Source organism: Eriocheir sinensis, chromosome 68 (assembly GCF_024679095.1).
Source record: "Eriocheir sinensis breed Jianghai 21 chromosome 68, ASM2467909v1, whole genome shotgun sequence".
Lineage (NCBI taxonomy): Eukaryota > Metazoa > Arthropoda > Malacostraca > Decapoda > Varunidae > Eriocheir > Eriocheir sinensis.
In genome coordinates this window covers 8,239,943-8,250,033 of record NC_066576.1, presented here as the reverse complement: position 1 = coordinate 8,250,033, position 10,091 = coordinate 8,239,943, and the positions used below count along the sequence as shown (strand labels likewise).

At 49.8% G+C, this 10,091-nt stretch overlaps 1 long non-coding RNA gene across 1 annotated transcript; it reads left to right on the top strand.

Annotated features, from left to right (window-relative positions):
* Positions 1-1,942: 1,942 nt before the first annotated feature.
* Positions 1,943-9,206, top strand: LOC126988098 (uncharacterized). Its single transcript, XR_007741451.1, has 3 exons — positions 1,943-2,156; positions 7,459-7,545; positions 8,966-9,206. It is a non-coding gene; the product is annotated as an uncharacterized LOC126988098 (long non-coding RNA).
* The last annotated feature ends 885 nt before the right edge of the window (positions 9,207-10,091 follow it).

Below are 10,091 nucleotides of genomic sequence, written 5' to 3'. Positions count from 1 at the left end.
TGGTGGATAGGGGAAGGATTGGTAATGGGACTGGTGGATAGTGGAAGGATTGGTAATGGGACTGGTGGATAGGGGAAGGGTTGGTAATGGGACTGGTGGATAGGGGAAGGATTGGTAATGGGACTGGTGGATAGGGGAAGGATTGGTAATGGGACTGGTGGATATGGGAAGGGTTGGTAATGGGACTGGTGGATAGGGTAAGGGTTGGTAATGGGACTGGTGGATAGGGGAAGGATTGGTAATGGGACTGGTGGATATGGGAAGGATTGGTAATGGGACTGGTGGATAGGGGAAGGATTGGTAATGGGACTGGTGGATAGGGTAATGGTTGGTAATGGGACTGGTGGATAGGGGAAGGATTGGTAATGGGACTGGTGGATATGGGAAGGTTTGGTAATGGGACTGGTGGATAGGGGAAGGGTTGGTAATGGGACTGGTGGATAGGGGAAGGATTGGTAATGGGACAGGTGGATAGGGGAAGGATTGGTAATGGGACTGGTGGATAGGGGAAGGGTTGGTAATGGGACTGGTGGATAGGGGAAGGATTGGTAATGGGACTGGTGGATAAGGGAAGGGTTGGTAATGGGACTGGTGGATAGGGGAAGGATTGGTAATGGGACTGGTGGATAGGGGAAGGATTGGTAATGGGACTGGTGGATAGGGGAAGGGTTGGTAATGGGACTGGTGGATAGGGGAAGGGTTGGTAATGGGACTGGTGGATAGGGGAAGGATTGGTAATGGGACTGGTGGATAGGGGAAGGATTGGTAATGGGACTGGTGGATAGGGAAAGGGTTGGTAATGGGACTGGTGGATAGGGGAAGGATTGGTAATGGGACTGGTGGATAGGGTAAGGATTGGTAATGGGACTGGTGGATAGGGGAAGGATTGGTAATGGGACTGGTGGATAGGGTAAGGGTTGGTAATGGGACTGGTGGATTGGGGAAGGGTTGGTAATGGGACTGGTGGATAGGGGAAGGATTGGTAATGGGACTGGTGGATAGGGGAAGGATTGGTAATGGGACTGGTGGATAAGGGAAGGGTTGGTAATGGGACTGGTGGATAGGGGAAGGGTTGGTAATGGGACTGGTGGATAGGGGAAGGATTGGTAATGGGACTGGTGGATAGGGGAAGGATTGGTAATGGGACTGGTGGAGAGGGGAAGGGTTGGTAATGGGACTGGTGGATAGGGGAAGGGTTGGTAATGCGACTGGTGGATAGGGACAGGATTGGTAATGGGACTGGTGGATACAGGAAGGGTTGGTAATTGGACTGGTGGATAGGGGAAGGGTTGGTAATGGGACTGGTGGATAGGGGAAGGGTTGGTAATGGGACTGGTGGATAGGGGAAGGATTGGTAATGGGACTGGTGGATAGGGGAAGGATTGGTAATGGGACTGGTGGATAGTGGAAGGGTTGGTAATGGGACTGGTGGATAGGGGAAGGATTGGTAATGGGACTGGTGGATAGGGGAAGGATTGGTAATGGGACTGGTGGATAGGGGGAAGGGTTGGTAATGGGACTGGTGGATAGGGGAAGGATTGGTAATGGGACTGGTGGATAGGGGAAGGATTGGTAATGGGACTGGTGGATAGGGGAAGGATTGGTAATGGGACTGGTGGATAGGGGAAGGGTTGGTAATGGGACTGGTGGATATGGGAAGGGTTGGTAATGAGACTGTTGGATAAGGGAGGGGTTGGTAATGGTACTGCTGGATAGGGATAAGATTGGTAACGGGTCTGGTGGATAGAAGACTGGTTGGTAATGGGATTGGTGGAGAGGGGAAGGGTTGGTAATGGGACTGGTGGATAGGGGAAGGGTTGGTAATGGGACTGGTGGATAGGGGAAGGATTGGTAATGGGACTGGTGGATAGGGGAAGGGTTGGTAATGGGACTGGTGGATAGGGGAAGGATTGGTAATGGGACTGGTGGATAGGTTAAGGATTGGTAATGGGACTGGTGGATAGGTGAAGGATTGGTAATGGGACTGGTGGATAGGGGAAGGGTTGGTAATGGGACTGGTGGATAGGGGAAGGATTGGTAATGGGACTGGTGGATAGGGGAAGGGTTGGTAATGGGACTGGTGGATAGGGGAAGGATTGGTAATGGGACTGGTGGATAGGGGAAGGATTGGTAATGGGACTGGTGGATAGGGGAAGGTTTGGTAATGGGACTGGTGGATAGTGGAAGGATTGGTAATGGGACTGGTGGATAGGTGAAGGATTGGTAATGGGACTGGTGGATAGGGGAAGGATTGGTAATGGGACTGGTGGATAGGGAAAGGATTGGTAATGGGACTGGTGGATAGGGGAAGGGTTGGTAATGGGACTGGTGGATAGGGGAAGGATTGGTAATGGGACTGGTGGATAGGGGAAGGGGTGGTAATGGGACTGGTGGATAGTGGAAGGATTGGTAATGGGACTGGTGGATAGGGGAAGGGTTGGTAATGGGACTGGTGGATAGGGGAAGGATTGGTAATGGGACTGGTGGATAGGGGAAGGATTGGTAATGGGACTGGTGGATAGGGGAAGGATTGGTAATGGGACTGGTGGATAGGGAAGGATTGGTGGACTGGTGGATAGGGAAGGGTTGGTAATGGGACTGGTGGATAGGGAAGGGTTGGTAATGGGACTTGTGGATAGGGTAAGGATTGGTAATGGGACTGGTGGATAGGGGAAGGATTGGTAATGGGACTGGTGGATAGGGGAAGGGTTGGTAATGGGACTGGTGGATAGGGGAAGGGTTGGTAATGGGACTGGTGGATAGGGGAAGGGTTGGTAATGGGACTGGTGGATAGGGGAAGGGTTAGTAATGGGACAGGTGGATAGGAGAAGGATTGGTAATGGGACTGGTGGATAGGGGAAGGATTGGTAATGGGACTGGTGGATAGGGTAAGATTAGCTAATTGGACTGGTGGATAGCGGAAGGATTGGTAATGGGACTGGTGGATAGGGAAGGGTTGGTAATGGGACTGGTGGATAGGGAAGGATTGGTAATGGGACTGGTGGATAGGGAAGGATTGGTAATGGGACTGGTGGATAGGGGAAGGATTGGTAATGGGACTGGTGGATAGGGAAGGATTGGTAATGGGACTGGTGGATAGGGAAGGTTGGTAATGGGACTGGTGGATAGGGGAAGGATTGGTAATGGGACTGGTGGATAGGGGAAGGATTGGTAATGGGACTGGTGGATAGGGAAGGATTGGTAATGGGACTGGTGGATAGGGAAGGATTGGTAATGGGACTGGTGGATAGGGAAGGGCTGGTAATGGACTGATGGATAGGGGAAGGATTAGTAATGGGATTGGTGGATAGGGGAAGGATTGGTAATGGGACTGGTGGATAGGGGAAGGGTTGGTAATGGGACTGGTGGATAGGGGAAGGATTGGTAATGGGACTGGTGGATAGGGGAAGGATTGGTAATGGGACTGGTGGATAGGGGAAGGATTGGTAATGGGACTGGTGGATAAGGGAAGGATTGGTAATGGGACTGGTGGATAGAGGAAGGATTGGTAATGGGACTGGTGGATGGGGAAGGATTGGTAATGGGACTGGTGGATAGGGAAGGATTGGTAATGGGACTGGTGGATAGGGAAGGGTTGGTAATGGGACTGGTGGATAGGGAAGGGGTTGGTAATGGGACTGGTGGATAGGGAAGGATTGGTAATGGGACTGGTGGATAGGGAAGGTTGGTAATGGGACTGGTGGATAGGGAAGGTTGGTAATGGGACTGGTGGATAGGGAAGGATTGGTAATGGGACTGGTGGATAGGGAAGGATTGGTAATGGGACTGGTGGATAGGGAAGGATTGGTAATGGGACTGGTGGATGGGGAAGGATTGGTAATGGGACTGGTGGATAGGGGAAGGATTGGTAATGGGACTGGTGGATAGGGAAGGATTGGTAATGGGACTGGTGGATAGGGAAGGATTGGTAATGGGACTGGTGGATAGGGGAAGGATTGGTAATGGGACTGGTGGATAAAGGGAAGGGTTGGTAATGGGACTGGTGGATAGGGGAAGGATTGGTCATGGGACTGGTGGATAGGGGAAGGATTGGTAATGGGACTGGTGGATAGGGAAGGATTGGTAATGGGACTGGTGGATAGGGAAGGATTGGTAATGGGACTGGTGGATAGGGGAAGGATTGGTAATGGGACTGGTGGATAGGGGAAGGGATGGGTATGGGACTGGTGGATAGGGAAGGATTGGTAATGGGACTGGTGGATAGGGAAGGATTGGTAATGGGACTGGTGGATAGGGGAAGGGTTGGTAATGGGACTGGTGGATAGGGAAGGATTGGTAATGGGACTGGTGGATAGGGAAGGATTGGTAATGGGACTGGTGGATAGGGAAGGATTGGTAATGGGACTGGTGGATAGGGAAGGATTGGTAATGGGACTGGTGGATAGGGAAGGTTGGTAATGGGACTGGTGGATAGGGAAGGATTGGTAATGGGACTGGTGGATAGGGGAAGGATTGGTAATGGGACTGGTGGATAGGGAAGGATTGGTAATGGGACTGGTGGATAGGGAAGGATTGGTAATGGGACTGGTGGATAGGGAAGGCTTGGTAATGGGACTGGTGGATAGGGGAAGGATTGGTAATGGGACTGGTGGATAGGGGAAGGATTGGTAATGGGACTGGTGGATAGGGGGAGGACTGGTAATGGGACTGGTGGATAGGGGAAGGATTGGTAATGGGACTGGTGGATAGGGGAAGGATTGGTAATGGGACTGTTGGATAGGGAAGGATTGGTAATGGGACTGGTGGATAGGGGAAGGATTGGTAATGGGACTGGTGGATAGGGAAGGATTGGTAATGGGACTGGTGGATAGGGGAAGGGTTGGTAATGGGACTGGTGGATAGGGAAGGATTGGTAATGGGACTGGTGGATAGGGAATGGTTGGTAATGGGACTGGTGGATAGGTGAAAGATTGGTAATGGGACTGGTGGATAGGAAATTGTTGGTAATAGGGCTGGTGGATAGGGGAAGGATTGGTAAAGGGACTGGGGGATAGGGAAGGATTGGTAATGGGACTGGTGGATAGGGAAGGATTGGTAATGGGACTGGTGGATAGGGAAGGATTGGTAATGGGACTGGTGGATAGGGAAGGATTGGTAATGGGACTGGTGGATAGGGAAGGTTGGTAATGGGACTGGTGGATAGGGAAGGATTGGTAATGGGACTGGTGGATAGGGAAGGGTTGGTAATGGGACTGGTGGATAGGGAAGGATTGGTAATGGGACTGGTGGATAGGGGAAGGATTGGTAATGGACTGGTGGATAGGGAAGGATTGGTAATGGGACTGGTGGATAGGGAAGGATTGGTAATGGGACAGGTGGATAGGGGAAGGTTGGTAATGGGACTGGTGGATAGGGAAGGATTGGTAATGGGACTGGTGGATAGGGGAAGGATTGGTAATGGGACGGGTAGATAGGTGAAGGGTACGTAATGGGACAGGTGGATAGGGGAAGGATTGGTAATGGGACTGGTGGATAGGGAAGGGTTGGTAATGGGACTGGTGGATAGGGAAGGATTGGTAATGGGACTGGTGGATAGGGAAGGTTGGTAATGGGACTGGTGGATAGGGGCAGGATTGGCAACGGGACTGGTGGATATGGGAAGGCTTGGTAATGGGACTGGTGGATAGGGGAAGGGTTGGTAATGGGACTGGTGGATAGGGAAGGGTTGGTAATGGGACTGGTGGATAGGGAAGGATTGGTAATGGGACTGGTGGATAGGGGAAGGATTGGTAATGGGACTGGTGGATAGGGAAGGGTTGGTAATGGGACTGGTGGATAGGGAAGGATTGGTAATGGGCCTGGTGGATCGCGGAAGGATTGGTAATGGGACTGGTGGATAGGGGAAGGATTGGTAATGGGACAGGTGGATAGGGGAGGGATTGGTAATGGGACTGGTGGATAGGGGAAGGATTGGTAATGGGACAGGTGGATAGGGAAGGGTTGGTAATGGGACTGGTGGATAGGGAAGGGTTGGTAATGGGACTGGTGGATAGGGGAAGGTTGGTAATGGGACTGGTGGATAGGGAAGGATTGGTAATGGGACTGGTGGATAGGGAAGGATTGGTAATGGGACTGGTGGATAGGGAAGGATTGGTAATGGGACTGGTGGATAGGGAAGGGTTGGTAATGGGACTAGTGGATAGGGAAGGGTTGGTAATGGGACTGGTGGATAGGGGAAGGATTGGTAATGGGACTGGTGGATAGGGGAAGGGTTGGTAATGGGACTGGTGGATAGGTGAAGGATTGGTAATGGGACTGGTGGATAGGGGAAGGATTGGTAATGGGACTGGTGGATAGGGGAAGGATTGGTAATGGGAGTGGTGGATAGTGGAAGGATTGGTAATGGGACTGGTGGATAGGTGAAGGGTTGGTAATGGGACTGGTGGATAGGGGAAGGGTTGGTAATGGGACAGGTGGATAGGGGAAGGATTGGTAATGGGACTGGTGGATAGAGGAAGGATTGGTAATGGGACTGGGGGATAAGGGAAGGATTGGTAATGGGACTGGTGGATAGGTGAAGGGGTGGTAAAGGCACTGGTGGATAGGGAAGGATTGGTAATGGGACTGGTGGATAGGGGAAGGATTGGTAATGGGACTGGTGGATAGGGAAGGGTTGGTAATGGGACTGGTGGATAGGGAAGGGTTGGTAATGGGACTGGTGGATAGGGAAGGATTGGTAATGGGACTGGTGGATAGGGGAAGGATTGGTAATGGGACTGGTGGATAGGGAAGGGTTGGTAATGGGACTGGTGGATAGGGAAGGGTTGGTAATGGGACTGGTGGATAGGGAAGGGTTGGTAATGGGACTGGTGGATAGGGAAGGATTGGTAATGGGATTTGTGGATAGGGAATGTTTGGTAATTGGACTGGTGGATACGGGAAGGATTGGTAATGGGACTGGTGGATAGGGGAAGGATTGGTAATGGGACTGGTGGATAGGTGAAGGGTTGGTAATGGGACTGGTGGATAGGGGAAGGATTGGTAATGGGACTGGTGGATAGGAGAAGGATTGGTAATGGGACTGGTGGATAAGGGAAGGATTGGTAATGGGACTGGTGGATAGGGGAAGGATTGGTAATGGGACTGGTGGATAGGGGAAGGGTTGGTAATGGGACTGGTTGGTTGGGGAAGGACTGGTAATGGGACTGGTGGATAGAGGAAGGATTGGTAATGGGACTGGTGGATAGGGGAAGGGTTGGTAATGGGACTGGTGGATAGGGGAAGGGTTGGTAATGGGACTGGTGGATAGGGAAGGGTTGGTAATGGGACTGGTGGATAGGGGAAGGTTGGTAATGGGACTGGTGGATAGGGAAGGTTGGTAATGGGACTGGTGGATAGGGGAAGAATTGGTAAAGGGACTGGTGGATAGGGGAGGGATTGGTAATGGGACTGGTGGATAGGGGAAGGGTTGGTAATGGGACTGGTGGATAGGGGAAGGATTGGTAATGGGACTGGTGGATAGGGGAAGGGTTGGTAATGGGACTGGTGGATAGGGGAAGGATTGGTAATGGGACTGGTGGATAGGTGAAGTATTGGTAATGGGACTGGTGGATAGGGGAAGGGTTGGTAATGGGACTGGTGGATAGGGGAAGGGTTGGTAATGGGACTGGTGGATAGGGGAAGGATTGGTAATGGGACTGGTGGATAGAGGAAGGATTGGTAATGGGACTGGTGGATAGAGGAAGGATTGGTAATGGGACTGGTGGATAGGGGAAGGATTGGTAATGGGACTGTTGGATAGGGGAAGGGTTGGTAATGGGACTGTTGGATAGGGGAAGGATTGGTAATGGGACTGTTGGATAGTGGAAGGGGTGGTAATGGGACTGTTGGATAGGGGAAGGGTTGGTAATGGGACTGTTGGATAGGGGAAGGGTTGGTAATGGGACTGTTGGATAGGGGAAGGGTTGGTAATGGGACTGGTGGATAGGGGAAGGATTGGTAATGGGACAGGTGGATTGGAGAAGTATTGGTAATGGGACTGGTGGATAGAGGAAGGGTTGGAAATGGGACTGGTGGATAGGGGAAGGGTTGGTAATGGGACTGTTGGAGAATTGAAGGGTTGGTAAAGGGACTGGTGGATAGGGGAAGTGTGGGTAATGGGACTGTTGGAGAAGTGAAGGGTTAATAATGGGACTGGTGTAGAAGGGAAGGTTTGGTAATGTGACTGCTGGATAGGGGAAGGGTTGCTAATGGGACTAGTGGATAGGGGAGAGGTTAGTAATGGGACTGATGGATAGGGGAAGGGTTGGTAATGGGACTGGTGGCTAGGGGAAAGGTAGGTAATGGGACTGGTGGAGAGGGGAAGGGTTTGTAATGGGACTGGTGGATAGGGAAGAATTGGTAATGGGACTGGTGGATAGGGAAGGATTGGTAATGGGACTGGTGGATGGGGAAGGGTTGGTAATGGGACTGGTGGATAGGGGAAGGGTTGGTAATGGGACTGGTGGATAGGGGAAGGATTGGAAATGGGACTGGTGGATAAGGGGAAGGATTGGTAATGGGACTGGTTGATAGGGTAAGGGTTGGTAATGGGACTGGTGGATAGGGGAAGGGTTGGTAATGGGACTGGTGGATAGGGGAAGGATTGGTAATGGGACTGGTGGATAGGGGAAGGATTGGTAATGGGACTGGTGGATATGGGAAGGGTTGGTAATGGGACTGGTGGATAGGGGAAGGATTGGTAATGGGACTGGTGGATAAGGGAAGGATTGGTAATGGGACTGGTGGATAGGGGAAGTGTTGGTATTTGGACTGGTGGATAGGGAAGGGTTGGTAATGGGACTGGTGGATAGGGAAGGGTTGGTAATGGGACTGGTGGATAGGGAAGGATTGGTAATGGGACTGGTGGATAGGGAAGGATTGGCAATGGGACTGGTGGATAGAGGAAGGGTTGGTAATGGGACTGGTGGATAGGAGAAGGACTGGTAATGGGACTGGTGGATAGGGGAAGGATTGGTAATGGGACTGGTGGATAGGGGAAGGGTTGGTAATGGGACTGGTGGATAGGGGAAGGGTTGGTAATGGGACTGGTGGATAGGGGAAGGGTTGGTAATGGGACTGGTGGATAGGGGAAGGATTGGACAGAATGAGGAAACATATCGTAGAAGTAAAAAAAAAATATAAGTATAAAGAATATAAGGGGAGATACTGCAATTTTTTTCGCATAATGTTTGGAAGAGAAGTTAAAGCAAGGCATAAAAAAATATATAAAGGAAATAAGAAAGGGAAAAATATAATGCAGGGCGGAGAAGGAGAGTAGAAGCAAAAAATGAATCCAAAAATATAAAAAAAAGAAATATTTGTGTTGTTTTAAGACACTGTTTATTTTTATACTCATTGCTGCTACCCTTGCTCTATACCGCTACTCCATGAACACGGTGATCTGCAAATGACGCCGGGCATGTTGCATCGCTCGCACGCACAATCCATTAAAAAAAAAAGATCTTTCAAATTAAGATAAGGAAGATAACGAGCTATAATAATGGTGAATACAAATTGTTAGCCATTCTTTATTCTGATAAGAGCTCATTTTGATACCTCAGAATAATTATACACTTCTTTGATAAGCGTATAAATTATTAAGTCTACGGTACTGGCAGACCACATTTCACATACCACATAGGCTTTCAAATTAAGATAAGGTAGATAACGGGGTAAAATAATAGTGAATGCAAATTGTTAGGCATTATTTATTCTGCTAAGAGCTCATTTTGATACCTCAGAATAATTATACACTTCTTTGATAAACGTATAAATTGATATGCGTGGGACAGTGAGCGGTCCATTATTTCGCCTAAGTCTACGGTACTGGCAGACCACATTTCACATACCACATAGGCTTTCAAATTAAGATAAGGTAGATAACGGGGTAAAATAATAGTGAATGCAAATTGTTAGGCATTATTTATTCTGATAAGAGCTCATTTTGATACCTCAGAATTATTATACATTTCTTTGATAAACGTATAAATTGATATGCGTGGGACAGTGAGCGGTCCGTTATTTCGCCTAAGTCTACGGTACTGGCAAGACACATTTCACTTACCACATGAGTCAATAGCCACTTTTCG